The following is a 19,029-nucleotide window of genomic DNA, read 5'->3' as shown; positions in this document are numbered from 1 at the left end:
CAGTGGCTCAGGAAGATCAGCAGCTGTTTGCTTTGTTTGTTTGGGGGAAGTGGAAGGGTTGCCAGTTCGACTCCTGCATAGTTCCTCGTGGGCGGGCTTATAGTGTCCACTTTGAGCAAGTAACCCTAACTGCTGCTCCCCCCCCCCCCCGTGGGGTGCTTCAAAAGCTACCCCACTGCTCTGAATAGTTACAGGCTGAATGCACTGGACACTGGACAGTATGCAAATGAAGTTGGACAACACACAAGGCCTATAAAGTGGACATTGCCGCTGCTACAGAGCTGATCATGAGGTTATATCTTCCCTTCTTCTCTGGAATCCTGCTTCAAAGCAGACCAGAGGTAGAAAACTGTCGTTCCCTGATGCCATCGCTAGGGACACTGCATGCACGCATCAGTATTAGAATATGGGGATGGCAATGGAGGACCGGGAAGTCTAGTGTGGCACTGTGAAATTCATGATCTTGACCGCAGTCGAAAATAATGATGATGAAAGTGGACACATTTATTTTGTTTAGTTACTTGTTTTTTGCTTGACCACAATGTAAAAAAAAATATGTTAGATCATGTTGCATGTTATTTAAACAGATGCTACAGTAGGTTCAATTTATTTGCACAGACTTTGAGACTACACTGTCCCTCTGTGTTTGATGCGTTTACCTTGCTTACTGTAAGTCACTCTGGATAAGAGAGAGTGCTAAATGCCTACATTGCAATTGTAATTTATTTATCATAATTTAGTAAGTCCCTGGACAACAAAGTATATTGTCTCTGTTAGGTGGAAACATTGATGTTCGAAACTGTTACTTTTCAGCATTATATATATATATATATATATATATATATATATATATATATATAAACCTGTCACTTTGCGCCGCGTCTCAAGCTTGCTGATCTGCTACTTTTGAGGCTTTTGTGTGACGCTGTAGGACCCGACATCAGCAATTATTATGATATAAGTGGTTAAGATGGTGACTAGCTTTTCAGACAGACAGACAGACAGACAGACAGAACCCTATATAAATTATATATTAATCTAATAAATATTCATTTTTTGAGTGGTGCAACCACTCCAAAGAACAGCAATGTCTGTGTTCACCTATGTGGCCATGAACACCAGTATAATGACTATGAGTACCAGTAGGGGCGCTGTTGTGCCAGAAACAGAGAGAGAGATAGTATTAGTGCTGCACGGTTGCCTGCTAATGAGAGAGAGAGAGGAGGGGGGGGGGGGGGGGGGGGTGGAGAGGGGAGTTGCACCACTCAGTTCACACGGGTGTGATTTTTCTTTTTTTTTTCAGAGAATCATGGCTTGATTCTACAGGCTTAACAATTTATATTCTAAATATTTTTGGAAATATTCCATGGTAAAAGAAAATGCATTGAGTGAATTTGAGTGGAACCACAAAATGGCGACCACTGCTATATGCCTTATAAAAGTGCGACCTTGCAGATCTCCGTGACACAGCGCCGGTGTCACCTAACATGTCGTGACGTTTATTAGGCACATGCTGTGCCTTTATATATGTGCACTAAGCCACATTACGTGGCCATGAGGATGTGAGTCACCACTGAGAAAGGAGTAGGCAAGACGAGGCAGCAGGAACTGACAGATGAGCAGTACAACTCTGTGTGCTCAGTTTGCACCCATCTGCGATAAGGAGAAGAGTACATAAAGGTATGCAAACATATGTATGTGATTACAGTGCTTAGGAGTGATTAAGTGTCATTTTTCTTTTACAAGTGAGGCTCTATAAGACATATGAGAGGGTGTGTGTGTGTGTGTGTGTGTGTGTGTGTGTGTGTGCGCGTGGGTGCGTGCAGTGATGGATGGAAGTACTCACATTTTTTAATTAAAGTAAATGTATTAACATAAGAATGTAGAAATGCTCGGTTACAAGCTATGTGTTCAACATTTACTAGACTCAGAAAAAGTACTAAATGATTGGCATCGTGGGGGCACGGTGGGACAGTCGCCTCACAGCTAGAAGGTCCTGGGTTCGATTCCCGCTGGGGGCGTGTTCTCTCCTCCATGTCATCAGTGCCCATACCCGAGGCGGGGTTGGCGAAAGGGCGAGTTTGCATGTTCTCCCCGTGTCCCCTAGGGTAGGTACTGTACCCTCACAAAAACATGTAGTAATCCTTGTCTGTGTGTGTGTGTGTGTGTGTGTGTGTGTGTGTGTGTGTGTGTGTGTGTGTGTTAAGCAACTAGTCGACTAGTAAATCCACTAGTTGACCTCGTTGGTACTAGTTGACTAGTTGGTTAGAAAAAAGATTTTTATTTTTTATGTAGGCCTCAACATCATCTAGAATGCTAGATTATAGTCACCAATATACACAGTTTTTAAAAGTACAAATATATAATTATATATATATTCTTTGTTAACTGGTAAAAATCACTAGAAGTGAAAGCCCTAGTGTGTGGCCTGTGTGCGCAATGCACATGTGCATTTCTATGTCTGTCCAGAGCTAATCCCATTGGATTACTACCGATACTGAGATGATGAGGGCCAAGCCTCGTACAAATGACAACAATGTGATTTGATGGCATTCGAAACGGGTGCTTTATGATACAATAATGTTCTTCATAAATCATAAAAAGAAAAAAAAAATGTCTGCACATCTCCTTCAGCCAGGGATTCCTGAAGGAGATCAATTTGATCGAAACGTTGAATGTGCAGCAAAGAGTAGAGCATATTTACCAGTGTGCGGACCATGTTATATGTAGTGGCTCAGAGTCTCTATGCCTGATGGAGAGATGGTTGTCGTATATTAAAATACAATACAGGAGAGAAAAATGTGCACGGCAGACAGACGAGATTCGATGTTCGAGAAGAGTTTGGGACATGTGGAGCGTTGTCCCGGCGTTTTTAGTGAGGGTACTTCCAGCTTCCCTGCGTTGGCTGATCTGAGTGCGCGGGAGGGTTTGTAGGGTTCGATCATACTTGCAAGATATGGGGGAGCCATACCTTTGGTTGCTTTGAATGCCAGCATCAGAGTTTTGTATTCCATGATGTTGTTTACTCAGAGAGTACACAGCACAGCAGCAAAGCATAGCATCGGCTCACACAGGAGTGACCAGCCCAATTGACCAACTTTACATTCAAATCGAACTGCTTTAAACAGAGTCACGAATCCACATTGAGCCAGACTGGCATTTGGCCACTCCCTGGAAGGTAGATCACTGTAGCTTTGATCCAGTGTTCATCTTCTAGCTGCCTAGCATGTAAAATCTTTAGGTGTGACCCAGGATCTGAACTTAAACAAAAGGCATGTAAACAGGCCAACGACACCTTGACTTTAAATAACAAAGACAGGCCTCGGAGACTAAGGCCCTCATTTATCAACCGTGCGTACGCCAAAATATGGGCGCACGAAATTAAGGAAGGATCAGCTGTTTGCGATCACTTTATAAATGCCGTGGCGACGTGGGTGTACTACGAAACCTGCACTCGAATCTGTGGCAGATTGTACACTCGATTGATAAATGAGGGCCTAACTGTCTTGCATATTAAGCCAGCCAGCTAGTAATCCGACCTAGTTGAGCACATTTAGTTCACGAACGAGATATTGCATAGAATTATGGGTTCCCAGATACGACATGATCAAAAGCCTAATATTAATATTGATTGCCCATGGGAGAATTCCACTTCAGGCTAATGGTTTGATTCCTGGGCGTTACGTGTGTGTGTGTGTGTGTGTGTGTGTGTGTATACATACACATGTTACACACATGTGTATGAATACACATATACACACATGTTGCAGCACGATTTAATGTGGCGCTCGCTGTGTGAAACGATTTATTTTATTTTATATATATTTTTAATCCTTCTACTTCTTCTCATCTCGAGAGTCCCGTCAGCTCCCAGGGAAAGACGTAGAAGATCTGACAGATCTTCGAGCACCTGTAAACGTAAAGACGGGGTTCCGTGACACCCCCTCTATATCGTCCCCAGACGAGCCCTCCATCGTCTCTTCCAGTCATCTCCGTTTTCCATACATCTGGCCAGCTCGTGCTTTGTGCTCCTGCGTCGTTCTTGAGTACGTCCATATGTTAATGTGGGACGTCCTTGTGACCGGTGCCCGTGTGCTGGTTCCCACAGCACTAGTTTCCTAGTGTCCTGCTATAGTCTCATTCTCCTGGGTGCTATTTTCTGGCTTACCCATGGCCTTCCATCATACAGATTCTTGTTGGTAACATGTGTACTCTTGCTGATGTCAAGTACTGCACGCAGCATTCTGTAGCACCCATACTTCTGCAGGGTTGGCTTCAGGGTCCAGCATTCACTGCTGCATAGGAGAACAGACTCTACCGTTGAATAGAAGAAGCTAAGTTTGGGTTTTTTGACGGGGGAGGTTGGAGTTCCATACACTGGCCATGCCGTTCAGGGCCCTCCAGGCAAGTGCCAACTTTAAGATCCTGCTCTGTTGAGTTGACCCATGAGCCCAGGTACTTGAAGTCCTTGACATCCTTCAGAGCAGTGCCTCCTGTTGTTGTCAGAGGTGGATGCTCAGATGAGATGTTATATGTGATCGTTTCAGTTTTTTTTGGCGTTCAGCCAGTGACCAACCTTGACACACTCACCACGTGGTCAGAGAGTAGGCTGTCCGCGTATAGTCCAGGTCTGTCAGAACTATACTGTTGGGTGTCGTCTCGACCTCCTTGGTGTTATGGTGAGGCCAAGATCCTGCTCTTGTCCATTTATGGCCACATGCATGTGTGTCATCACTCCTGCATCTTTCTTGAGTACATCCACGTATGTCAACAGCCTCGTGTCGTGACCGATGCCTTGCGTGTTTGTTCCCACAGCACCAATGCAGGCTGGCAGTTATTGATGTCTTTGATGTCTGTGTCCTGCTAGTTCTCATTCTCCTGCTGGCTGCTATTCTCTCACTCACCTTTATTCCTCATGATTCCTGTTGGTAACATATTGTGCACAACCAGTTTATGTTTGCGCAACATTCTCGTTTACTGTGGTCTGACATCTTTCGCCCCCCTATATAGCTCTTTATGATTGCAGCTTTTGGGTTGTGACAAATCCTGTATTGATTTCCTTAATCACCGATGGATTGGTTAAATGGTTACTGCTTTATTTGTCTTTTTTATTTGAATATGTTCCGCCTTTATTTGTGAAGCAATGTGACTTGAATGTCTGTGAAAGGTGCTCTACACATTTTACATTTTACTTACTTACTTATACGTAGCAAAACATATTCCCATTTGCTGTTCTGTCCCCAGAATTTGTCACTGAAATATTTTTCTACTATATAACAATGTTCAAATATACACGTTGGCAGCGTTATTGATGTAGCATATACTTAAGCTGTTGAAGATAGCTGCCACATCAATCTTCTCGACGTGTAATTTATTCGTCCACATCCTTGATAAAGACTCTTGCGTGCCTTTGCAATCCAACTGCTTGTGACTATGTTATTTGCTCGGAATGTGACATGAAGTACAATACCTGCTTCGTATGTAGGCTAATGTATTAGTAGTCCAGGCATTCTAGCTCATTTTGGACCTAAAATCAAAAGTAATTGTAACAAAAGATTTTTTTTCACAGACCATTTCTATGAGGTCTCCAGAACAACATACTAAAAGTCCCAAGAAATCCCAGTTGGGGAAATATGTTTAATTGGCATCAATCCAAGATGTCCGCCGATAAGACTATTCTCAGAAACTGCATAGACAATTACCAATCTTGGAATAAATTCCTTACCAATAAGTAATTGAAACAGATTTTTTTTTCACAGACCATTTCTATGAAGTCTCCAGAACAACATATCAAAAGTCCCAAGAAATCGTAGTTGCAGAAATAGGTTAAATTGACATCAATCCAAAATAGCCACCAACTGGGACTATTATGAGAAAAATGGCCAATCTTGGAATAAATTTCGGACCAAGAGTTAATTGTAACAGATTTTTTTTCTTCACAGACCATTTCTATGAAGTCTCCTGGACAACATACTAAAAGTCCCAAGAAATACTAGTTGCGGAAATATGTTTCATTGGCATCAATACAAGATGTCCACCAATAAGATATTCTCAAAAGAATGCATGGCCAATTACCAATATTGGAATAAATTCCTTACCAATAAGTAATTGAAACTGTTTTTTTTCACAGACCATTTCTATGAAGTCTCCAGAACACAAAGTCCCAAGAAGTCGTAGTTGTAGAAATATATGTTAAATTGGCATCAATCCAAAATGGCCACTAACTGGGACTATTATCAGGAAAAAATGCCATATACCAAGAGGTCATCATTTCCTTCTTCACAGACCATTTCTATGAAGTCATCAGAACACCATACTAAAAGTCCTAGGAAATCCTAGCTGTGGAAATATGTTTAATTGGCGTCAATCCATGCAGGATGTCTGCCAATTAGTGGCTCAGCAGCAGAGGCTCAGAGGTAGTGTGGCCGAATGGGAACCGCAAGTTTCCCAGTTCGAACCTGGGCTCCCCCAGAGTTAGTGACAAAGTGTCCTTGAGCAAGACGCTGAACCCCTGATTTCATCTGCAGGTTGGTGCCTTGCATGGTTCCCTCCACCATCTGTGTGTGAATTGGTGAATGTAATGCACAATCTATGTAAAACGCGCTAATATTTACCCAAATTATGACGGGCACAATTTTCATTCGTCTGAGATTTCAATTGACTTCCAAATATATTTTGAGCTGAGGATATTCAGATACAATACTGTGTATTTTAGCCATTTTGAACCAATATAACTGAAGGCTGTTATTATCATGTTCTATCTAGACTATAGAACACGCTGCCATCAGTAGGCCTATACACGGTCATCATTTTGTTTAGCACTTTGTTCGTTATAAGCTAACAAGCCAAATGGGCATTACATTTATAACTAACATTAATGTTAGATTAAAGGTATATTCAGTGATTTCACTCAAAAAACCTTAGGTTTCGTTTTTGGCTGTGGGACCCAGCCTTTCGTCCAATCAGGATAGAGAGTCAAAAACGAAACCTAAGGTTTTTTGACCCCCAGGGGTTAACTGGGGACAGGAAGGAACTCCTTATATGGTCAACACACTCTATAGTAGAGAGGATTATCACAACAAAACAAAAAAATAAGTGATATTTGAATTAAGTGAAATCACTGAATATACCTTTAATGTTAGATTAATAATGTTAGATTAATAATCGTTATCATTTTTCCAGAAACACAAACAATTTAGTTGCCACTCACCTATTAATTACTTTCCAAAACTGAAACTAAATAAGAATAGTTACAAATATAATGATAATAATAATAGTAATAATAGTAATAATAATAATAATAATAATACTCAGTTCTATTGACTTCAAAGGCATTTGACTCGAGACGACATACCAAAGTAGTCCTGACAGACTGTTGTCCGCACAGACTAGACTAGGCTATGCGGACAACATCAGCCTGCTCTCCGACAACGTGGAACAAGCACACCTTTTTTCCAACAGTACTCCTACAGATGTTGTCCAAATACATGCAAATGACATCAAAAACAGCCGATCAACGAGGTCATGCTGCAAAACTGTGTGCACCAAAAACAGCCGATCTACAAGATCACGCTGCTATAGGAGGTCAGGTTATCACCTATAACATCTCACCAGAACATCCACCTCTGACAACAACAGGAGGCACTGTGCTGAAGGAAGTCAAGGACTTCAAGTAACTGGGCTCATGGGTCAACTGAACGGAGCAAGATCTGAAAGTGAGGAAGGCACTTGCATGGAGGTCCCTGAACGGCATGGTCAGTGTATGGATCTCCCTCCAACCTCCCCTGTGAGATCAAACTCAGCTTCTTCTATGCAACGGTGGAGTCTGTTCCTCTATGGCAGTGAATGCTGGACCCTGAAGCCAACCCTGCAGAAGTCTCTAGACGGGTGCTACACCAGAATGGACCCTGAAGCCAACCCTGCAGAAGGTTCTAGACGGGTGCTACACCAGAATGGACCCTGAAGCCAACCCTGCAGAAGGTTTTAGACGGGTGCTACACCAGAATGGACCCTGAAGCCAACCCTGCAGAAGGTTTTAGATGGGTGCTACACCAGAATGGACCCTGAAGCCAACCCTGCAGAAGGTTTTAGACGGGTGCTACACCAGAATGGACCCTGAAGCCAACCCTGCAGAAGGTTCTAGACGGGTGCTACACCAGAATGGACCCTGAAGCCAACCCTGCAGAAGGTTTTAGACGGGTGCTACACCAGAATGGACCCTGAAGCCAACCCTGCAGAAGGTTTTAGACGGGTGCTACACCAGAATGGACCCTGAAGCCAACCCTGCAGAAGGTTTTAGACGGGTGCTACACCAGAATGGACCCTGAAGCCAACCCTGCAGAAGGTTCTAGACGGGTGCTACACCAGAATGGACCCTGAAGCCAACCCTGTTGAAGGTTTTAGACAGGTGCTACACCAGAATGGACCCTGAAGCCAACCCTCCAGAAGGTTCTAGACGGGTGCTACACCAGAATGGACCCTGAAGCCAACCCTGCAGAAGGTTTTAGACGGGTGCTACACCAGAATGGACCCTGAAGCCAACCCTGCAGAAGGTTTTAGACGGGTGCTACACCAGAATGGACCCTGAAGCCAACCCTGCAGAAGGTTCTAGACGGGTGCTACACCAGAATGGACCCTGAAGCCAACCCTGTTGAAGGTTTTAGACAGGTGCTACACCAGAATGGACCCTGAAGCCAACCCTCCAGAAGGTTCTAGACGGGTGCTACACCAGAATGGACCCTGAAGCCAACCCTCCAGAAGGTTCTAGACGGGTGCTACACCAGAATGGACCCTGAAGTCAACCCTGCAGAAGTCTCTCAACATGTTACCAACAAGATTCTGTAGCCAGTCGACTAAAGAGCCATGGCCCAATGGGCGAGTAGTAACGCAGCACTGTATAGCCTACAGTTGTCCGCCCCACCTGGAAGCGCGTCCACGCGTGCCAGCCAGGAGCTAGGCTCGACTGACTGGGGGACCTCCACCCCAGGGAGACTGACAGAGCTGCCGACTACTATAAAGGTCTGTGTCGCCTGCGGGAACATACTTGTAGAGGTTAACCATACACACCGCTGCCACCAATGTAGCCACGGCCGGGGCGGGAGATGAACCCGGGTTCCCCATTCCACAGGCACATACGTTACCAGTCATGGACGAATGAGCCATGGCCCAATGGGCGAATAGTAACACAGCACTGTATAGCCTACACTTCAGTATGAGGGGATACCACCCTGAGCCAGACAATGTCAGCCAGGAGAATGAGACTATACCTGTAGCAGGACATTGGCATCAAGAACTGCCAGCCAGCAAATTGGTGCTGTGGGAACCAATACACAGGCATTGATCACAAGGACGTCCCACACTAACATATGTGGATGTACAAAATAACTACTCAGGAGCGCAAAGTACCAACACCGGGACAATGGAGTCTGAGGAGATGTTCCCCGGTTCCCCCGTTAGTCTAGTCTCTAGACTTGATAGCACTTTAGTTGGTAGGTGGTATAGTTGCCAGGTTCTAATTTGTTTCCAATTTTATACAGAGGATTTACTCTCTGCAGCTTGAATTCTTGTAGGACTCTGACTAATACATTTGTAATATAGTTCGTCAACCAACAATTGGTATGGTGAAAAACATTGCACAAATTCCTATGAGCTGTATCCAATTAAACTGCAACCCATTTTGTATTAACCACTCTGTCCCAAAATAAATCACTTAAAATCATTCAAATGTATGCCATTTTATAATAATGTGGTGGCTATTTTGGATTGATGCCGAGTAAATGATGTGTGGTGAAAGAAATCCTGTTACAATTAGCATTTGGCCAGGAATTTATTCTAATATTGGCAATTTTTCTTATAATAGTCTCAATTGGTGGACATCTTGGATTAATGCAATTAAACATATTTCCGCAACCGGAATTTCTTGGGACTTTTAGTATGTTGTTCTAGACACCTCTAAGAAATGATGTGTGGTGAAAAAAATCCTGTTACAATTACCTCTTGGCCAGGAATTTATTCTAAGAATGGCAATATTTCTGATAATGGTGTCAATTGGCAGACATCATGGATTGATGCCAATTAAACATATGTCTGCAACTAGGATTACTTAGGACTTTTAGTATGGTGTTCTGGAGACTTCATAGAAATGGTCTGTGCAGAAAAAAATCTGTTAAAATTACCTGATGGTCAAAAATGTATTCCAAGATTGGCCAAATAAGCCCAATTGGCGGCCATTTTGGATTAATGCAATTAAACATATTTCCCCAACTGGGATTTCTTGGGACTTTTAGTATGTTGTTCTGGAGACCTCATAGGAATGGTCTGTGAAGAAAAATCTTTTGTTACAATTACTTTTGATTGAAACGCTAGTTTGCCTGGACTATAGGTTTAGTTGTTGTGTTGCTGTTTTTTGGGGGGGGGGGGGGGGATTGTTTGTTGGATGTTAATATTTTGTGTATTTTTGTGTATGTATTTGGCCGCGGATCCCAGTCAAAATATTTTGTCCCAGGGACACCCAGAAGCAAGGATTTGAGCATTTTCTTCTTTAAAAAAAAGAAAGAAAGGTAGATCTACAAGCCCATGTGAGCTATGAGCTTGTGGAGCTGCTATTTTCGAATAGCCACAATATAAAACAATAGTAAAAATGAATGAGCGGTTTCCCGGGTTGAATGGTTAAAGCAAAGGTGATATGTTGATTAAAGTATTCTATTCCAGTGCATCCCAAACTGTTTAGCCGTGACCCAAAAGAGAAATATGATCCCAACTATATATTTCTTTTTGAGGGGCGCTAGCCCCTCCTATGCACAGCTTTGAGGGTTTGTGTGAACACAAACATTGGCTGATGATTGGCTGATCACCCCATTGCGATGATTTGATTGGCTGAGCAAAGTACATATTGAGGGATGAAAGTGACCCGAAAGATGGTGAACTGGAGGAAACCATACTAGCTAGAAGTTTCCCGAAAGTTTAATTCGGGGGCAGAAAAGTGAAGACGCCAAAAGCGATTTGCCGGAATTACATTTGTGATGATTTGATTGGCTGAGCACGGAATGTGAAGTATGATAAGAGCGCCCCTCACTTCACACAAGTGTGATAAAATTGTATTTTTACTCAAGGCATGGCCCATAAAATGTTTCCATGACCCACAAATGGGTGCCAAACCACTGTTTGGGAACCAGTGTTCTATTCTATTGTATTCTATTCTAATGCACATTAAAACATTTACACCATTTAAAGCATGTGTGCAAAGCTAGCCTCAATTCTAGCTTTACAGTATCAAAACCTACTGTGCACACATTTTGCAGGTATAGCCTATACCGGAGACATGCACGCTCCATAATGCTGACTGTTAACCCATTCTGACCGGGCACCCATTTTTGTGTTAGCATCATGTTATGCTTTATCTATTGAAAAATAGCAGATCTACAAGCTCATATCGCGCCACCGAGTGGCGCGATATGAGCTTGTAGGTCTGCTATTTTTTTTAAATCGAAGAACGACTGACATTTTTAGAATCTGATCTCAGGTCAGAATGGGTACATCAGACCAGTGTGTGTCCGGCGGAAACCTCGTATGAATCTGATCTCAGGTCAGAATGGGTTCAATCCTATTTCCCTGTCCCTTTATGAGGACAACAATGACAACCCGGTGACAAACTTGACAGCATTTCTCATAACAACACACTGACACACGCACTAAATGGCAAAGCAACGTCGCATGACAAAGTGAGCAGTTTACGCATGGGAATATTAGGTTATGAAGTGTGCTGTGCAGGCAAGTTGCTATTGCTTGGAAATAGTAGTTTCTGATGTGTAACAGGGAGCAGTGGTGGACAGTGGTTGCACTTTACCAGAGTATTTCCAATTTCCAATGAATAAATACTTTTACTTTTTGAGTGGTGCTATGCCCAGCTTTATGGGGTGTTTGTGTGTACCACATTTGTGATGATTTGATTGCGGCCAGCTTTGTGTGTATACCACATTGTTAGTTGCTGCGAGAGTGAGGTCTAGCCAACACCAACACTGCTGTTATTGTCTATGCTTGTCTGAAGGAAACCAAAAATAAGTTTGACTCTTATGCATCTGTAAACAAGATGTAACAATAAAGTACAACCTTGAACCTTTAAAGGGTGAGACCACTTTTTGAGAGGTTTGGGTTGTTTTCTTACCTTAAGGGCAAACTAGTCCATTGCATGAGTTATTTCGCTCCGTTGTTGTTAATTAGCAATTTAAGAAATAATAATAAATAAATAAAGGTTCCTTGACTTCCTTTGTTGGGAAACAGCTCTCAAAGTCACTCTTTTAGCACATAAACCAATGCAACAAAAGCTGATTCTGTCAGTTTATGACATCAGGAAAACTCATGCAATTTTATTTTTAATAAAAAAATGTCAATTTTGTCTTGTTTTGACAAATTTGTGTAGAAAGAAGATCCGGCAGGTATGCCTATGCCGACCGAATCACTGCTGTTCGCGTTGAGTAAAAAACTATCTGATTGGACCAAAACTATACACCACTCCTGAAGCGTATTATTGGAATGCTGTTGAGCCACGACGGGGATGTAAACAAATGGATTTGATCTCGTCTGCTTTTCCCTAAAAACACACAATGGACGTGTTTGAGGGAGACACTTTAGAAGAAGTGTCTGTGTCTGCTCGTATGCGAGGCTGCAGCATGGGTGCATCTCAAACGGGGTGGAGACTTGTTCACAAACGAAACCTCGCGAGATGTCCCCGTGAGAGTTGGGAACGCCGTATAGAGTTCAACTGTCTCATTCTGTGCTTTTTTTGCACAGACACTGGCGTGCTTGTTTCTCTCACAAGATCTGACAACTCTGGCACAGAGCACAATTCAAATACCAGGACTTTATTAACACGGTTGACGAGAGGACATGCTGTAATAGTGAGGCAAGACAGTGGATCCACAACCGCAAAGGCATCACGCACGCACGCTCTCATGCACGCTCTCATGCACACACACACACACACACACACACACACACACACGCACACAGTCACACACACACACACACACACAAACACACACACACACACACACACACACACACGCACGCACACACACACACACACATGTGTAAACGAGTCCAAGGGAGCAAAGCCAGGCAGGGATCCAACTTCCAATGACGGAGAGAAGGTCAAACGCACTGAAGACAGGCTGGAATGGAAGGCGAGACAGGTCTCAGAAAAGACCAGGACTTATAACAAGAGGCTGGGGAGCCCACGGACGGACTGGAACACAGGGTTACAGCTCAAACAGCTTCTGGCCAGAGGGCGAGTGGGAAGAAGAGGCCGCTTTAATAGTGGCAAAAGGGGCTGACGAGGGAAAGTGAAACCGGGTTAGTATTTTGGTACTCAAAGTGTGGTCCGGAAATTATTCATAGTTGGGAACCAAATGGACCCTTACAGGTCCGTAACTCTGAGAGTGTACAAATGGAACCAAATGGACCCGTACGGGTCTGTTAACTCTGAGAGTGCACACATGGAACCAAATGGACCCTTATGGGTCTGTAACTCTGAGTGTACGAATGGAACCAAATGGACCCTTATGGGTCTGTAACTCTGAGTGTACGAATGGAACCAAATGGACCCTTACGGATCTGTAACTCTGAGAATACGTATACTGTACGAATGGAACCAGTGGTTTAAAGTAACTAAGTACATTTACTTCACTACAATTAATATGAAAACTTTAGTTGCAAGTTACATTGTAGACCTATGTTTTGATCATTAGTACAAAACACACTAACCACGTCAGCCCAATATTTTGGCCATTTGAAAATAGCAGATCTACAAGCTCAGTATACTGTATGTCCCAAGCCCACTGTGTTACTGTGGAGAGGTATATGCGGCCAGGCTTAGGCTTGGCTCAGGGAAGAGGACGCCCCTGACATGCACAGTCCACCATGGGCACCGTTGGAGGCGCGGCGATGAAAGCAGCACAACCATCCTTCTGTATGAAATAACTGTAGAGAGGAGCAAACTATATGGAGCAAATCATTGACATTTTGTCCTCTCCAAACACTGAAAGGAGGACTAGTCTTTGTATGTTTCATAGGTTTGTTATTAAACTGCTCATTTACTGCTTTCTTTAGTTTTAACGATTTTAGCTATTTTTGACAGGGGGGGGGGGGGCGGGGGCATTCGAACATGGTCCATATGTATATTTGTTTTACAAAAAGATGGTGATTTATTTTTGTATTATTTACTATAGTCCTACTAGACTGCAAGCAATTATATCTGGCCAAGAAAGATGACCGGGGAACCCTAGGGGTCCTTGAGGGAGTTCCAGGGGGTCCCCAGCTAAATGATGGATAGGAACCAAATGTACCCTTATGGGTCTGTAACTCTGAGAGTTTGTTCCATTTGTACACTCTCAGAGTTAAATTAACATTGATTTTACAATATAAATTGGGGTCTCAGAGATAGAAATGCCATTAATGCATGTCAAACTGGGGGTCCTTGAAAGAAATGGGTTGAAAATCACTGCTAAAGCCATAAACATCTTCTCTTATGGGTGTCCCTGGCATATATATCTTCAAATGGGGGTCCGCGGGCTAATGAATGTCAATGTGGGGGTCCTTGACATGGAAAAGTTTGGGAACCACTACAGTATAATATGCGTTTGTGTTGTGCTTGTCATGAAAATGTTCCATGCAAGTGTAAGTTACGTGCAAACTGCTCGAACTAACAGGGCATCTAATTTTGTCATACAGATGTTAACAACATAGTTGCCCAGAAAACAGCAGTCGTGATCATTCGATTGTAAAGTGTTGAATATTTACAGGCTACAGCTGTTGTAAAAAACAGGCAGCTGATTAATTTGAGTGTGTGGGCGTGTGGGTGCGTGCGTGTGTGTGTGCGTGTGTGTGTGTCACTAATGCTAATTATAAGATGGCACCATTTCGGTCTACTCACTCTGCGTCTCAAAGGAGGGCCATGCACAGTTCATCAGGCACGTTTTGGTGGTCTTGGTTGGTCTTTTTTTAACGAATGCAAGAACAATGGCTTCCATTTTAGCATGTTAACTTTCCAGGAAGAGAAAGGCAGCTTGCAATACTCCCTAATGACGTGACATCACTGCATGGTAGGCAGGTTTCTGAACCGGCCACAGCCCACCAAACTAAAAAGTTTGAGTAGAACTATACTTGATTTAGAATGCATTTGTAGAATCGGCCTCAATTGTATTGTAATTAGTGTATTCAGCATATCCTGATGCTCACCTTATCCCAATTAGTGGCTGGACCTGCAGTATATCTTCTAAACTAATACTCCTCACCTGCACACATTACACATAATTTATTGTTTCATTGGGTGAAAATGGATTAATGTTTGTACACAAATGCAATGACCAGAGATACATTCTATTAAAGGTACTTTAGTAAACAGGAAAAAAATGCATTTGCAAATCGAAACATTTGGATACAGATTTAACATGGGAATTTGGAATATTATGCAGACAAAATTGGAACTGGCAACTAGACATGTCACGGTGTTACCACTGGGCGGGTACGCCACAGAGTACATTATTTGCGATAGCACCGTTTTATTAAATTTTTAAATACTAGACACTTCAGTGTCTAGTATGAACCACTTCAGTTCATTTTCGTGTGGCACCCATGTGCTTATAAGCAGGTTACCAATACTTTAGTCAGATAACAGGTTGTACTACTATTATTATTATTATTATTATTATTATTAAGAGAACAGAAGTGATCTGCTCTTCAACGGAGCTACAGGCAGGCAGCAGCCAGAGTCTGAGCAGTGAGCACACACCAGCATGGTGTCAGATTTCCCTTTAGACCATTTTAAATACTTATATTGACACACATATATTGACAGCAAAACTCAATTTCAGTGAAAATACTGACCAGACTTTTAAAACTTGTAACCAACGCCTCCACCGACTACGCAAGCTCAACTCCTTTAGAGTGAGCAAGCATATCATGGAAACAGTCTATAAAAACCTGATAGAGGGAATCTTGACTTTTAACATGGCAATGTGGTATGGCAATCTTAATGTAAGCCTCAAAAATCATTGTTGTCATGGACTTGAGCTTATACTTCCACAATGTTTTAGTGCTTTAATTACTCACAATAACCTTTTTAGCAACGGTGCGCTCTCAATTCATCCTGTAATGAATTCCTGTTAGCGTCTTGATCAACGCTGATGAAGGCTATGTGAGCTGAAACACGTGCGTTGTTGGTCTTGGTGAGGGAAATAAAATGATGAAAAGAGTTCTGCTGGATTGTTTATCTTCTAGTTGTATTTTTTGACCGTGCAGCCTGCCTATACTGCATGCCTAAAGCCTCGACGTAAGTCACTTTGGAAATTAGATAAGTGCATGAAGCGCTGTTGTATAGTTTCTGTTTCTAAACTTTCTGGATCAATGCCAGGCAGGTCTATTAGGATACCTAATGGTTGGAATTTAAAATGGCATTAAAACAAACATGCTCACCCATCGAGAAAAGGGCTGAAAAATCGCTGAAAGCAGAATATCAGTAGCGTATAGTTGTTGTTAGATGAAAACCCGTCTTCAGGGCAGGTTGTGTTTCCACACAGCAGCATAATAGAGGTGGCGGTATTTCACTGCATGTTCAGCCCCTCTGACCTCCTGGGGGGAGAAAACAATAACGAGACAAATTGTTATTTTAATACCTTAAAGACATCCATTGTCCTTTGGACATTTCATGCACTCTTTACGTGACATGTGTGCCAATAGAAACACTGCTGCATGCTCTGACATTCTCCCAACAATATTATCCATGGCTTTGCATTAATGGAGCTACAAACCACTTAACCCATTCTGACCTGAGATCAGATTCATACGAGGTTTCCGCCGGACACACACTGGTCTGATGAACCCATTCTGACCTGAGATCAGATAAAAAAAATGTCAGTCGCTCTTCGATTTTTCAAAAATAGCAGACCTACAAGCTCATAGCGCGCCACTCGGTGGCGCGCTATGAGCTTGTAGATCTGCTATTTTTAAATAGCTAAAGCATAACATGATGCCAACACCAAAATGGGTGCCCGTTCAGAATGGGTTAATCTCATCATGGTCTAATTACAATAAAGAATGTATATGGGCTACATCTGCACAATTGCTCTGCACTAAATTAATCCTTAATATCATTTAATACATTAATCTAGACAAAGATTAGACAACTGGTATAAAATGCAGTCACGCATTCTGGATCATGGTTGACAGCTGCTTCTGATAAAGATGTTGATATGTATATATATATATATATATATAAAGCCCTGTTTCACACTTTTTAAAGGTATATTCAGTGATTTCACTCAAAAAACCTTAGGTTTCGTTTTTGGCTGTGGGACCCAGCCTTTCGTCCAATCAGGATAGAGCATAGAGTTATATATCTATAGAGAAGACACCCGAGTTCTCCTCCCATCCACTTGCATTAAGTTGCTCAAAAGCGCATGAGGCGGATTCACTCCTCCTTCCTGGTAGGAACAGAGTGCATTCTGGGACGGTTTGGTTACAAACACATGAACGCGCTGCCGTTGACTATCATTGTGCCGCTTGTGCGCGTTCACGTATGAAACATTCGTTCACGTGTCATGGCCCCAATCACATGAACGTGCGCAATGATAGTCAACGGAGCAGCGCTGGCTCGAGCTGCACTACCAAATCCGGCCACTATGTCCATTTCGCCTCAGGGTTTCCTCTGGGTGCCTTCTCTAGAAATATATACTCTAAGGGATAGAGAGTCAAAAACGAAACCTAAGGTTTTTTGACCCCCAGGGGTTAACTGGGGACAGGGAGGAACTCCTTATATGGCCAGCACACTCTATAGTAGGGAGGATTATCACAACAAAACAAAAGAATAAGTGATATTTGAATTAAGTGAAATCACTGAATATACCTTTAACGTTTTTCTAAAATTGCTGAAATGACTTACTACTGGTACAATCATTTTCATATGATCTGCTAGTTTAAAATATTTTGGATAATTATTAAAATTGGCTAATGGGCGGGCGGACATCATCAAGTTGTTCGCATTATAATGCAGAGGAAGTTCTATTGCTGTAGCTTCTCCGGACGAAGTCCCAACGTGTTCCTGTAAACAGTCTTACTGTACATCCTCTTCTTGAGAGATGCCACGTCATACCGTACGCTGATACGTACATGACCGTATAGCCTACGTGGTACTGTACGCCCATACATGGATCGGGTCGAAGAGGCTCACACAGACGGTATACAGTGTATTATTATGGGTGTCATGCTGACAGTTCCAGCAGTAACTTGCCCAAAGGAGAGAGTACCGGTACATACATACTAGTCGGCAGTACATACTAACATAAGGATGTACTCAAGAAAGATGCAGGAGTGCAAAGCACCAACGAGCTGGCCGGATGTAGGGAGAACCTCTCTGCGGACCCTGGAGAAATGATAGAATGAACAAAAAAGGCCTGGGCCGTGGCTCAGCGGGAGTGACCCCACATCTCTCTCCCCATTTCCTGTCAGCCTACTGTCTTTATAAAGGCGAAAGCCACAAAAAAACATAAAGAAAAAAGAAAAAAAAAAAAAGTCACTGCAACCACGAGTTGAATTCTCCGTTCGATCAATGCCGAGAAACGCAATTAACAGTCTGAATGTATGTATTATGGGCCGGCATGTCATGACAATGTTGTGCTGACAAATTCACACATTCAGTTGAATGAACAAAATGGATTTTCATACCCCAGTGTTGGTTGGGATGGGACCCGGTTTGTATAGCTTGGTTTGACTGTGCTAAACAGGCATAGTTGTTTCTAGGGGTGGGGGGGGGGTGAGGGGGGCAGCCCCACCCCGTGGGGCCCGCGACCCGCAATTGTATTTGCGTGCGCATGAGACTGACTGGACCATGGTCTTATTCAAAAAATAATTGTGGACCTTCAACATTTCTAGTTGAGGACCCCTGACCTAGAGAGAGACCGATGCGGCGGAACAGTCTGCTGAAATTGCTCCCACCAGTGCCTTGGCAAAACAAAACCGCTCGGCAAAAGACCGCTC

The sequence above is a fragment of the Protomyctophum parallelum genome, assembly GCF_964188405.1.
Source record: "Protomyctophum parallelum genome assembly, chromosome: 17".
NCBI lineage: Eukaryota > Metazoa > Chordata > Actinopteri > Myctophiformes > Myctophidae > Protomyctophum > Protomyctophum parallelum.
The sequence above is the reverse complement of the archived record's forward strand: the minus strand, read 5'-3'. Positions refer to the sequence as shown.